Source organism: Solanum lycopersicum, chromosome 12, assembly GCF_036512215.1.
Source record: "Solanum lycopersicum chromosome 12, SLM_r2.1".
NCBI classification, from domain to species: domain Eukaryota; kingdom Viridiplantae; phylum Streptophyta; class Magnoliopsida; order Solanales; family Solanaceae; genus Solanum; species Solanum lycopersicum.
In genome coordinates this window covers 52062282-52077653 of record NC_090811.1, presented here as the reverse complement: position 1 = coordinate 52077653, position 15372 = coordinate 52062282, and the positions used below count along the sequence as shown (strand labels likewise).

Here is a 15372-nt window from a genome sequence, read left to right as displayed (position 1 = left end):
TTGGAATTTTTTATTTTAGGGTATATAATACTAGTGGATTCTAACTACGTTGTGAATATAATAATTTATCTTATATGTAAATATTGTTTTATAACTTCATGAAATTGCTATTTTGTCTGGACTATCATAATATGTTACTAGAACCATTGGAGTAGGTAAAGAGAACGGTTGCAATACGTAAAAATAAGTGTTGCAATAATCCATATAAACGTTGCAATAGGTTACTTAAATGATTAACTTAATAAATATATTTGTTGCAATAAAGGTCTATGGACCAATGCATAAACCAGATACCTCTGTTGCACCAAAAAAATTAATAATCGTTGCTACAGGCCAACGCTATGGCGACGACCATTGCGAGCCAACGCATAATTCATTGTATAAACTCGACGGCTACGCGACCTAATGTAACACATTATTAATTGATAGCTATAACACAACTATTTTCTCTGCGTTGCAATAAGCCTATTTTATATTAGTGTGGAACCTTATTTGGGGTGACAGTCGTTGTCACTAGAACCACTATGCAATTTCCTCTCTCTGTCATCTGAAAATATAGATGAAATTTATTATGATATGGAAGGAATTGTTTATATAGAGAGAATACTCAGAGTGAAAAAGGATGATGAAGACTATTTTATATAGTCGTTCTCAGGAGATACATTTGGTCTAGTAATTAATTTGAATGACATTTTGTTGTTTTAATAAAATACATTGAAGATATAAGTTGCTTGATAATGAAAAAAATTCAATCATCTAAAAACATTATTAGAAATGATTAAACTCATTCCGAGTTTATTATTCGTTAGGCTACCGATAAGTTATTAAATTTACTTTTTTTTTTAAACAAACAAAAAAGTCCATCCTTTGAAATAAATACACCCTAAGTTAAGCAAAACTTTTATATTTTATTCTTACAGGTCTGAATGATATATTCATGTTTATTTTATTTCTTAATACATGATTGATATTATAAAATTGCATGCTTTATTAAGTATATTTTCTACTTTTATAACAGATCACATCCCACTCACTCTCATTGAATAAAGGAAATTGTGTTTATAATTTCTCCTTCTTGTTTTTAAAATGTTTACTGGAATCAATAATATAAGGAGATTCAAAATAAAGTTTCAAAGATTTTTTTTTGTGAAACACTAACCCATTTACAAATATTATATTTCATTTTCATTTTGTATTTGATAGGTTAAGACAAAATAAGGTTTTGTAAAAAAAAAAGTTGTCTAATTACTAGTAATATTTTTAATAATAAAATATCTTGACTATGTATTTTGCATTTCCTAATTTCGCCTTAATAATTTATTTCCATTCCATCTGTATTTTGAATTTCCTAAAATATCTTGACTATGCATGACTATGTCTTTTTCAAAATGATAGTATAATTAATTGAAAAATTGCACATTAAGATTATTGAATTTTCTAAGGACATACATCAAGAAAGAGAAGTACAAGTTCAAATGAAGAAGATCTCGTTGCAGATGTTTTTAATGTAGACTTCATTGTGAGTACTTTTTTTTGTGGTTAAAAGAGGTGAGTACTATAGTTATATGTCACTCAATTTAAATTTAGAAATGCAACTCAATTAAAATTTTATCTAACAAATTCATTAATCTTTGTTTTATATCAGTTAAATCATTCAATATAGGCTTATTTTATTAATAAAATTACTCAACTAAATTTACATTAAAAGAAAATCTAAAGTAGTAAAGAAAAAAATCTTTTTATGCCAACATGGGTTGTGGTGCACTTGTGGGAGTGTTTTACCCTTAATCAGAGGTCTTGGCTTCTAGCTTTGGGTATGGATAAAATTTTGTCAGGAGCACCACCTCGAATGAGCTGTCACGCCTGGAGCCTACACCCTGGACGAGGCCGTCACCCAATGAATATTTCTGATCTTGAGTGAACCCTTGCCTTGGCTTGCTGAACTCAGTGGAAGACTTAGCTTAACTCAATTATGAAATAAGATCATTTTTAAAAGGATCACTTAAAACATAATAGTTTGGTCAAAATGACACTTAAATTCTTATAGCAAAGCATATGCAATTTAAAGAAGAGACTCAACCAACTATTTGATTGTCTATGAATCCTTTAAACATACGATGAATGTTGGGATAGAACCCACACTATTCAGAAACTAAAAGACTGGAAAGCATAAAAAGGGCCGGAATGCAAAGAGGCTCACCAGTTACTCTGAATGCTCAAACTGGATCAACGATGCGCTGGAAGCTGATCCTTCTTACATGCGTCTTCATCATAAAACAATGCTGACCAACAAGCATCTGTACATTGAATGTACGAGTATGCGAGTAGGAATGCAAAACAACAACTACTAAGGTTGAAAGGATTATGGATGAACTTACCTTGACTCTTGATTCACTCAAATTATACTTACCTAAAGAAGTATAAGCGGTTATATCAAGTAAAGCACCCAAGTATTAGGTTGGGGTCGATCCCACGAGGAAAATTATTTAGATTTAAGTTTAATGTATGATTACCTCTATTTAGCCAACTCCTTTCCGAAAACTAATAATTAAAGCGGGGTTTTTTGAAACAAAAGTGTGGTAATGTCGTGAAATCAAACAAGTAGCAAGAGTGAATTATTAATGTTTTTCAAGTTGTTAGAGAAACTAGGGTGTAAGTGTTCTCAATAAGTTCATAACGCCATAATCCTAGCTATTGCAATTCTTTTCTAGTGTTTTGCATGCAAAGTGAAAAGTTATGTATATCCAAATCCTATGTCCGACAATTAGTGAATTTCACTTCGTACCTTGGTTTGACTATATGTTTCTAAGTTACTAACCCTTACCTTTACTTCATATTAAGCATCATATTCGATGTATGACTTAGTTATTACTTCGCACCAATCGAAACTAGCCTATTAGATAGTATCCACTAAATCTATGTCGATAATTGTTTTCTTATTAACGACCCCCTTGGTCAAGCAAGTAGCAGTAAGGCGAGTTGTAACGCGTGCACTCGTTAAAGACTTCTAAAGAAAGAATTATCGATGCATGCAATATCATATTTGAGAATTGTTATTTAGCTACGTTTATTTTGTTAATCACCCTTGGTTCCTACAAACCTAGTTGTGGATATATTTACCCATGCTTAGAAGAACACAATTCATACTTGATGAATAATAAATCATGAACTTACTTTGAAAAATTTGAAGAAAATTCAGAAATTCAACTTGAAATCACACAATTATCATAAAAACTAAATCCGGAAATTTGAATTACTGCCAAAGTTGAAAAAACAAATCATCAAGAACAAAAGTATGAAATTAGTAAAAGAATCCAACCCTAAAAATGAGTTTTTTTATCTTATTTATAATAAAACAGAGTCCGAAATTAAATGGAGTTCAAATAAGGAAAGTTTGTCCAAAACACAACTTCAATCGACGACCCCCACGGACGGTCCGTCGATGAAACGACGGATCATCTATTGCCTCCGTCGGTCCATACTTAGCATCTTTTCTCAACCTTCACTTTGCATCTTCTGTGATCCAATCGACAGACCAACAACATTGTCCGTCGATTTACCTACGGTTCATCGATGCTTCTCGTTGTTCCATACTTAACTTTTCTTCAATTTCAGGTACTGGACATTCTCAAATTACATTGACGTTTTCCCATGACGGTCCATCAATCAACCGATAGACCGTCGATCCTTCTGTAGCCCCACACTTAGTTAGACTTCCCTGAGTTGCTTCCAAATGCCTGAACCTCCAATCGATGGTCACCACCTATGGTCCGTCGATGGGACGACGGGCCATCAATGGCCTCATGGGTCACTTCTGCACTGATTCTTCACAACCTTTTGCATTTTTAGTTTTGGACAACTTTCCTTCAAAACAAAGACAAAAACATATTAATGTTGCCCCTATAGAACTCTTGAGGGCGTGGGACGGGAGGTTGCCTCCTCAAAGGACCATCACCAGGGTTTTTCACAATGACTTGGTTGTGAGCACCAACTGACGGAGGAAGCTGACGGTTAATACCATTACCAAGATTTGCAGGATTCTATTGATCATTCATTCTGCGGAGTGTTTGGTAAAGTTAAGGATCGAAAGGTACAATTGGTTCTCCTCGGCTCCATGTACTTGGCATACACTAGAGCTAGACATGAGAAACAAAACAAAATAAAAAAAAGTAAAATTAGGAAATTATTGACTAAAATTCAGTAATTATTCTTAAAGTTAATCTAAAAGTCACTTTCCCCGACAGTGGTGCCAAAATTTTGTACACTCAAATTACGCTTCCTAAAGAATTATAAGCGGTCATATAACGTAAATAAACAAACTATTAGGATGGGGTCGATCCCACGAATGTTGGGGTGAACCAGAAAAGTTTGGGTAGAGCCGGATCTAAGCGTTGGCTAGGTAAGTGTCCTGTAGTAAGAGGAGTAGTTATGAACACTGTAAACCATCCCCATGGGGTGGTGAAGGGAGAGCCCCAATTGGTAGAAAAAAACCCACAACCCCTTGGGGTTATCCTGCACTTGGAAGAAGAAGTAGAAAAAAGGAATAAATATAGTGATAATTTGATTCTTCGTCGCCGTAGTAAATAGGAGAGAAAATATAATTTAATTATTCGTTTTTTTTCATTCTTTTCCTAATAAAGGGGAACATTTCTAATTCTTAATTCTATAAGGTTGAATAAAAATTCGATTGACCATTTGATATAATTGCTATGCTTAGTGTGTGACTCGTTGGTTTTGTTAGGGTTAGGATTAAAAAACCCAGCCCACATAGTATGAACTAAAAACTAGGAACATGATTTAGACTTAAGTTTAACGTATGATTACCTCTATTTAGTCAAGTCCTTTCCAGAAACTAGTAACTAAAGGGGGTTTTGTGAAACAAAAGTGTGGTAAGCTTGTGAAATCAAACAACTAGCAAGAGTGAATTATTAGTGTTTATAAAGTTGTGCGAGAAAATAGGGTATAAGTGTTCCCGATAGGTTCATAATGCCATAATCCTAGCTATAAAATTCTTTGCTAGTGTTTTGCATGCAAAGTGATAAATTATATAACTCTAAATCCTTGGTCCGACATTTAGAGAATTTCACTCCGAACCTTGGTCTGAAAATGGGTGTCTAAGTTGGTAACCCTTACCTTTAGTTCATATTAAGCATCATATTCGTTATTACTTCACACCAATCGAAACTAGCATATTAGATAGTATTCACTAAATTTATGTCGATAATTATTTTCCTATGAACTACCCCCTTGGTCCGGAAAGTATCAATAAGGCGAGTTCTAACGCGTGAAATCGTTAGAAGACTTCTAAATGAAAGAGTTATTGATGCATGCAATAACCTAATTGAGAATTGTTATTTAGCTAGGTTTATTTTTTTAATCACCCATGGTTCCCACAGTCCTATTTTGTGGATTAGTTACCCATGCTTAGAAGAACACAATTCATAATCGATAAATAATAAATAATGAACCTACTTTGACAAATTCAAAAGAAACCCATAAATTCAGCTTGCAATCACACAATTATCTTAAAAACCAAATCCGAAAATTTTAATTAATGCCCAAGTTGCAAAACAAATATCCAAGAACAAAAGTATGAAATTATTAAAAGAATCCAACCCTAAAACTGAGGTTTTCACCCTATTTATAATAAAATAGAGTCCTAAACTAAAATAGGAAAGTTAGTCCAAAACGCGGCTTCAATCGGCGACCCCCATAGACGGTCCATAGATCAAACAACGGACTGTCGACTGCCTCCGTCGGTCCATGCTCATCATCTTTTCTCAGCCTTCCCTTTACACCTTCTCTGATCCCATCGACGAACCAAGATCACGGTCCATTGATTCACCTACAGTTCGTCAATGCTTCTCATCGTTCTTTACTTAGCTTTTCTTCAACTTCGGCTACTGGGACATTCTCTAATCATATTGGCGCTTTTCCACGACACTCTATCGATCAACCGATGAACCGTTGATCCTTCCATAGACCCACTCTTAGTCAGAATTCCTTGAGTTTCTTTGAAATGTCTGAACCTCCAATCAATGGTCACCACCTGTGGTTTGTCGATGGGAAAACAGGCCATCGATGTCCTCATGGTCACTTATGCATTGATTCTTCACTGCCTTCTGCATTTTAGTTTTGGACAACTTTCCTGCAAAACAAAGACAAAAACATATTAAAACTACTACAAAAAGGTTTTAGACACACCAATCTTAAGGAAAAAGCATTGAAAGTACTGTGAAACCACGGTACATAAACTCTGCTCAACTAAAGAAGTCATAACCCAATATATATATATATATATATATATATATATATATATATATATATATATATATATATATATATATATATATAAAGCTTGTAAAACATTGTAAATACTAAGTTCATTAAAGGTAATGCAATAATAAACTCAACTACTAATATATGAAAGTAATATAGTTTATGTTGGATATTCTTTAATCGACAAACATCACCATGAGCCTAAGTGATGATACCACATTTTAGCTCATGTTGTAAAGGACCATCCTATACCTTGCCATTGATATAAGACTTAACTTAACTTAGTAGATCCACTAGCTTAACTTATATGATCACCTGAAAAGTATGACCCGTTAACACCCATGATGGATACATGATTTACATGGGGACTTGAGTTAATTATGAACTCTTATCCCTATATTGGTTCTCAATACTACTCATGAAATATACTTTAGCTCATACTTTGAGAATAAATTACTTTCTTTAGGTTTAGATGATTTTCTCAACACTTTAACTTTGCAAAATCTCCTTTGGAATCAATGTTTTCTTTTTTTTTTCCAGAACTCTTTTGGGAAGTCTTAGCTCCCCTTTAACTTAAATGTTAAAAAAAAACATTTATAACTTTCAAGGGAATACTTATTTCCCCCCGTATCTTTTGAGAAATGAACTCAACCCTTTACTCTTTGCTTAATTTGAAGCTTTTGGTCTTGATCAACTCTTTAGGGAATACTTAGTCCCCTTATACTTATTTGAAGAAAAGACTTCAACTTTTACTCTTTTTTAACTCAAAACTTAAGTCTTAAAACGAAGTTAAAATGTTTAAATAATACCCTTGGATGCTTTAAGAAACTTCACCTTAACTTACTTTATTGCCTTCTTTAACTTCTTTGACTTTGATCCTAGCTTTCCTTGAACTGGATTATGGATTCAAAGAACATGAAGCCATGTTTCTGGATGATTTCATGACGTTAAGATGTACTTTATAGTGTTGTAATCAACTAGGATTTGTAGGTACATAACTTAAAAACTCGTACAAAAAGATAGGGGAAAAATGGGAACTCCAGGTGACATTGGCGCTCTAAGAGGCGCGGGTCGCCATAGCTTGATGGACAGAGGCTGTTTTTAAGGTCTTTGGCTGACGCAACGCCAGGTCTTGTCAGACTGAGGCTGCTCTGAGGGGCTCTAATAGGCGCGGCGCCCCAAGTCCTGTCAGATGCATTTTTCGACTTTTCTTCTCCAATTTTCAACTCTAAGCCTCTTAAAATTCAATGGATATTAACATCCTAAATACCTAATAGTTTGGACTCGTAAAACTGCCCTAAAACACGAATCATAAACAACTAAAAGTACACTACGATGTTACGAACAAGATTTCAATAATTGTTTATAAAAAACTTCAAGATTCATCATTCAATAAATACAAAACTTGCTGAATTAAACATATTGGTGTGTGGATGAATGAACCCAAAAACAAATCTCACATACCTCAATAGGGATAACCCCGGACGAATTCAACTAGCGAAATCTTAGCGTTCTTCAAGAATTTTTATATTCCTTTTTTCTTATATTCTCTTTTCTCCCCAAGCCCTAAGCGTCTCAACTTTTCTAAAACTGAATTAAGGATTAGTTTTGCCCCTAATAAACCCTCAAAATTAATTAGGAAATACTAGGGTGAAAATACTACTTTATCCTTACTAAAATCCGGATTAGACTTTCCTCAGTACATAAAACCAACTTCTAAAGGAAATATCTCCCTCATACGACATTGAAAATGCATAAACTTGGCGCCATTGGAAAGATCATCCCAAGGGACTTCTAACCATATAAAGAACTTACCCAACTTCTCCTGAGCTGGGAGTTATGACTATTTGAAAATGACCAAAAACTTACTGTTACGCTTAGGAATTTTTTCAGATTTTCGTATTTATCTCCCAAAACGATTATTCTTGTTTCTTAGCTCATTCTTCAGTTCTTTGAAGTTACAATACGTTACAATATCTCCCCTTGGGAAAATTTGTCTTCGAATGAGAACTTTTCACTATTGAAACATAGTATCTCATTTCAACCCTCAACCAAAGAAACAAGAAATATATACTAACGCATAGTCTTATCAAGTGCTATAAAGTGTATTTAGAACCTTGATATGAATTCGCTCAGAATTCAAAGAGATATGGATATCACTTCTTCATATCCTCATCGATTTTCTCAAGTCGCTTCTTCAACAAATTGGTTCCTCCAAAGGACCTTGGTTGATGCCACTTCCTTAGTTCTCAACTCTCAAACTTGTCGGTCTAAAATTTGAATCAAAATATCCTCATACGATGATCTATACTTAATCCAGAAATTCTTGGTTGGTAGAATTAAGAAAGGATCACCGAAGCATTCATTCAACATGGATACATGGATTACCGGATAAACCACTTCTAAATCTTGGGGTAACTCCAACTCATATGCTACATAGCCAACTCTTTTGGAAATTAAGTGAGGGCCAATATATCGGGGACTAAGTTTCACCTTCTTACCAAACATTGTAACCCCCTTCATTGGTCAAAATTTCAAATGCACCCAGTCATACACCGCAAACTCTAACGATCATCAGCTAACATCCATGTAGGACTTTTGGAGACTCTATGTGGTTCTCAATATCTCTTGAATAACTTTCACATTCTACATCGATTGGTGAAATAGATATGGTCTTATTAATCATGATTTAAAAACTTCAAAGCGCCCAATAATACATCTGCATCTTCTCCCATAAAGAGCCTCATATGGAGCAATTTGGATGCTTGAATGGTAACTGTTGTTGTAAGCAAACTCCATGACATGTATGTTATCATCCCAATTCCCTTTGAAATTGATCACACAAGCTCTCAACATATCTTCTAATATCTAGATAGTAAGCTCTGCCTATCGATCTGTATAAGTATGAAAAGCAGTGCTTAAGTTCACCTTTGAACCGAAACCTTTCTAGAATGATTTCCAAAACTGTGCAGTAAATTGTGCACCTCTATGTGAAATAATGGAGATCGGGACTCTATGAAGTCTCACCACCGCTTAAAGGTAAAACTTAAAATATTTTTTGTCCGAATAGGTTGTCTTTACTTGCAAGAAATGGGTTGACTTTGTCATTCTATCGACAATCAACCAAATAGAATCATGATGCCTGCGAGATCTTTGAAAGCCTGTGATAAATTCCATATTAATCATATCCCACTACCATTCTGGAAGTTCTATAGTCTGAGCAAAACTTTCGGGCCTTTGATGCTCTACTTTCACTTGTTGGCAATTTGTGCACTTGGCAACAGACTCAACAATATATTTCTTCATGCCCTCCCACCAATATAACTCTCTCGAATAACGGTACATGGAATTCGTATGAATGAAATCTCTGTAGCTATGAGATTCCTCAAGAATTCTGTATTAGAGTCCATCCACCCTAAGTACACAGAATCTACCTTGGTACTTCAGTACACCATCTCCCGTTGTTCAAAAGCCAATACCCTATGCTTTTGAACATTCACCTTCAAATAAAGCAAAATGGGGTCTTGGTCTTGTTTTTCTTACACTTCAGACATGAGTGATGATTTAACCCTATAAGTCACCACTATCTCTCCTTTTGTGGAATTCATAAGTCTGACTCCCAAATGTGCGAGTCTGTACACCTCTTTAGAGAACTCTTTCTTTTCTTCTTCAACATGGGCGCTACTCTCCGTGGATAACCTTATTAAGGCATCAACAACTACATTATCCTTACTTGGGATAAAGAATACGCATATCGTAATCCTTGAGTAATTCCAAGCACCTCCTCTATATGAGATTTAGGTCCTTTTGAATGAACACATATTGGAGGATTATGCGATCAGTGAATATGTCAACATCAACACCATATAAGTAGTGACGCCATATCTTCAAGGCGAAAACTACAACAAGCAATTCTAGGACATGATTTGAATAATTTTTCTTACGAATCTTCAACTGTCTGGAGGCATAAGCTATAAACTTGACATTCTTCATAAACACTTAGACCAAACTAACTCTTGATGCATCTAGTACACCACAAAACCTTGATTACCTTTTGATAAGGTCAAAACAAGAGCGGTAGTCAATCTCTTTTTCAATTCATAAAAGCTTTTGTCACAAGCTTTAGACCATTGAAATTTGATTATATTCTGAGTTAGCTTGGTTATGGGAGATAATATAGATGAAAACCTTTCAACAACCCTCCTATAGTAGCAAACCAAGCCCAAGTAACTCTGTATATTTGTTGGAGATGTGGATCTAGGCCAACTCTCAACTGCTTTTAACTTTTGGGTATTAACTTTAATTCCATCACTGGAAACAATGTGGCCCAAGAAGTCTACATACTTAAGTCAAAACTCAAACTTGGAGAACTTGGCATATAACTCCTTATCTTTCAAAGTCCATAGAACAATCTTGAGGTGACTAGCATGATCTTCTTCATTCCTTGAATGAACCATTCTGTCATCACTGAAGACGATGACAAACAGATCAAAATAAGGTTTGAGACTCTGTTAATAAGATCTATGAATGTTGCTGGTGCATTTGTCAAACCAAAGGACATAACTAAAAATTCATAATGCCCATACCTGGTTCTAAAATTTGTCTTTTGAATGTCACATTACCTAACATTCAACTGATCGTAGCCTGATTGAGATCAATTTTCGAGAAGAAAGAACACTTTAAAGCTAGTCGAAAAGGTCATCTATTCTTGGAAGATGATATTTATTCTTTATGGTCACCCTATTCAATTGGCGGTAGTCTATACACATCTTAAGGGAACCATCTTTCTTCCTTACAATCAAGAACAAATCGCCCCAAGTTAAGACACATGGTCGAATGAAACCTTTATCTAACATTTATTTCAGTTGTTCTTTCAACTCTGTTGATGCCATCCTCTATGGAAAAAAAGAGATAGGACAAGTATCTGAAATGAGGCCTATGCCAAAGTCTATTTCTCACTTAGGAGGGACTCCAAGTAGATCATAAGGAAAGCCTTCTAGAAAATCACTTACTATAGGAACTGACTTAAGGGAAGGTACCTCAGAACTTGAGTCATTAATTTGGACTAATTAATAGATGCATCCCTTTGAAATTAACTTCCTCACATTAAGGTATGAAATGAAATGACCTTTAGGAACTACTAAACTACTACTTTATTCTATGACTGGCTCATTTGGATAATGAAAGTTGAAATTCCAATTCTACAATCTATTGACGCATAACAGGCATGAAGCCAATTCATACCTAGAATGACATCAAAATCCACCATGTTTAACTCTACTAGATCAGCCATGGTGATCTTGTGATTTATGGAAATTGGAGAATCACGATAGACTCTTTCCAATAGAATAGACTCCCCCACAGGTATATGAACACATAAAAGTTCACAAAGTTTTTCCGGAAGAATTTCAAACTAATTTGAAACATAAGGAGACATCCAAACTAAAGGCTTTGATCATACCCATGACAACGTCTGGAGAGTTCTCTTGCTCTTGGCGGCTAATGATTTCATAGAGACAGTTTGCCCCTCTTCCAGCACCAGAAGTGACTCCTTTAGGTGAAGCCCTGTCTAGTGGAGTGACTGTGACGATTGAGTTTTATCACCCGAATTTCCTCCACCTTGATTATTCTTAGGGCACTATCTCATGAAGTGATCCTCTTGACCGCACTTGAAGCAACCTTTCTGGCCATCACAATATTTAGCTGGATGGGTTCTACCACACCTACCACATCCAGGAGCCCAAGTACCTTCTTGTGCCACATTAGCATGAGACTGGGCTGGTCTAGCGTTAAAATTCTACAAATTCTTGAGATTATACTTACCTCTATTTCTGGCTGGAGATGCACTAGCAGATGATGGTGCATGACCCTTTGGTTTCTAAAGTTGTGTTCAACTTGAACCACCCTTCAGTTGACCAAACTTATTCCAGTCTTTGATTTCTTGTTTCGATACTTCTCTCTATTCCTCAACTTCTCTTGTTCAACTTGTTGCACATAGACCATTAGCCTTGATATGTCCATGTCGCCTATCAACATTGCAGCCCTACCTTCTTTGCTTGAATCACGACCGAATACAACAACAAACAAGCTCATTCTGATCTTCATATCCTTGACCATGCACATATACTTTGAAACATTAAAAGAAAAAGGGACATTTGATAAAGATTTTATATTTACTTTGAATACACTTATGTATAGTCAACAAGACCATACCAAACAATAATGCATGTTCATTAAGTCATAGACTTGTACATCACAAGACCAACAACATCAAAACTAGTCAAGTCAACATGCTTATCATATAATCAAATACATATTCAAGTAACTCTATCATCAAGTCATATTAAAAGCAAGAATGACTAAGTGTACATTTCAACATATACCCATGAACCCCTATCAAGTCAACAAGTGCAATGACCAAGTAAAGCCCCATAATCTTACTGAATCAAGTAACCCAACAAGAATCATGAATAACATGCTACTTCACATAACCTAGCATTTAAGAGTACATATTTTCTTACTTTAACCATATAAAGCAACACATATACAGTGAAACTAATAATCATATAGTATCAACAATGTGCAAGTTCATCATATACATATAATATATCGTCATAAGAATATTCATACATAAGAACATCCTCATAAGACTCCCATTAAGTCTAACTAGTGCAATGCTTAGGTAGAGTCCCATACCCCTACCTAGACTAAGTTAGACCTCTTAGGTCATCCTAGTTAGAGTTCATTCTTTTAGTTCATTTTACCTTTTGGGAACATCTTTCCCTAACCGACATAGACCTTATGAGCTAATGTGGAATCCGGTGTCATAGAACCCTACACCAAAGAAGGGCAGACTACTTGACAAGGTAGTACCAAAACATGAAACATAGCAAATATGTGGATCCACTTGCTAGTATTTCTATGGGGACAACATAGTTCATGAACTAGAAGATGTAGTTAGGACCCTCTTAATGCTACATGCATTGTAGTCTGCAATCTCAAGAGTACATTAGTGATCCTACCTTCCCTATGTAGGAAGGGACACTCCTCATTGTAGTTCACTCGGTGCTAAGCTAGAGTCGCTTTTTGAAATGTCGTTAAGCCTTTATTATCAATCATAGCTTAGTTTAGGTCTTGGGTTATGATCATCATCTTCAATAGCTCAATATGAATTGCATGACTATAAATCCTTTCATTACAATTCATATAGGTGAAGTTAGCAAATTAACATTCTTATATCATGACAAGGCATAGTGGTAAATCATTTACCATCCTTATAATATTTACAACTTAAGCAAACACCTCACAAATCATAGTCAAGACATTTCAATTCAACATCATACCATCCTAAGAATCCTAATACAAGGCATACTCTAATACAACATCATAATTTAAATCACAACTAACCACAAGTTGAAGTAAATGATAGAGATCATACGACTTACCAAGTCTCCTTCACAGTTAATCGTCAAGGTCTTACCATAAACCCTCAATTCAACCCAATTCTTTTATAAATCATCATAAGTAAATAATCAAAATCATAACAAGACTATAAGAATCACTACATCACAATTCAATACAAGATGATCTTTCCGTTCTAATACTCTATCCGAGAGTTATCAGTATTTATCAAATTTGTTCCTATTTAACGGAACGCTATTGGATCAAATGCCAAAGACATTGTTGAGAAAAAGATGGCTTAAAACAAGATACTTAGGTCAATTCACTTTATAACCTAGATCATCTTCTCAAGAAATTGTATGAAAGACTACAAATAAACCTAATTTTATTCATGATTAGTGTAACAACATTATCTAATAGTAATTCAACCAATAACCAAGTAAATTGAACCAAATACAACCTAATTAATATCAAGCTGAAAACTAGGGTTAAGGGTCATCTTCTACAAACTAGACCGAACCTTCAAGACATATCATAATTAAGTTAGAATACATGGTAATATACTCATAATGTCCAAAATAAATCATAAACAATTCAATTCATAACATAATTTTTGAGATTGAGGAAGACCTAAATGAAAACTCAAGTTTTGAAATTAATTTGAACAAACCCTTTGAGGAAAGAGGTCTCAAAGGTGAATTATGTACTATTCCTCAATGTTTAATGAAGAATTGATGGTGAAATCGTCCCTTTACAACCCACAAAACCCTCCCCTATCTTGGTCTTTAATGGTGTCTTCCAATAGAGAGAGAAGGAAGAGAGTTTTGTTTTGTGAGTTGTAATTAGACTAATGGGGTTGAGGTCTTATGTGGGGGTTAATTAAGTTAATTAAACTTCCCTTAATACCTAAATAACCACCAAACCCCTTAATTAATTAGTTAAGACTTAGTAAAAAACGTGCAGCAAAATTGGACCCTCACAGATGAGACCCTGTCGACGCGTCGTGGCTCAATCGACAGACCAGCCCCCTTATATACTGCACGTCCGTCGATGAGTTAAGGGACTGTGAAGGTGAGGTCCTCCAATAAATTGGCTAAGTTTTGGTTGATGGTTGGCATCAACGCCCCATCGATCCACACACGGCCCGTCGTCTATCTCTTGTGGGTGAACACTGCCCAGGCAGTGTTTGACTCCATTTGCAAGGGTCCTCCTCAAGGGCCCTTGGTTTGTCCTTGGGGAGTTGTACCCAAACTTTTCAACTACGAATCAACTTAAAACTATGTTAGACACCCTTCCATCCTTTTTCATCTATTTCCGACTCTTAAAAGCTAGTCAAATAGGCCAAAGGCACGCTAGTACCTCCTTGAACTAGTTTCTGAACGTCATGGACGTTCTTGGATGTTTTGGTTTCTAGACTTCCTAAATGAATTATATTCATTAAAATAGACTTTAAAACAGTTCCTAGATATTATTACATCTATGTTAGGCTCTAGAACACGTTTGGATTTTTGAAGTGTTACATTATCCCCTCCTTAGGAACATTCATCCCAGAATGACACTAAAAATGTTTAGAAGGAAGGAAAAGACTCAAGACTAGCAGCCCAACAACCAACAATTCATAACAACATCAACCATATCACGTACAAAAGGCAATCAAAACTTATATTATCACACATAAGTCTCAACATTACA

General features: G+C 35.1%; 1 protein-coding gene across 2 annotated transcripts in view; it reads right to left on the bottom strand.

The window, feature by feature from the left end:
* Positions 1-5500: 5500 nt before the first annotated feature.
* Positions 5501-15372, bottom strand: part of LOC101262998 (uncharacterized) — a 30753-nt gene continuing 20881 nt past the window's right edge. For both annotated transcript variants that reach the window (XM_069292793.1, XM_069292803.1), the window contains one exon: positions 5501-6148. The gene's annotated coding sequence lies outside the window, so the exon portion shown is untranslated. The remainder of the gene's footprint in view (positions 6149-15372) is intronic.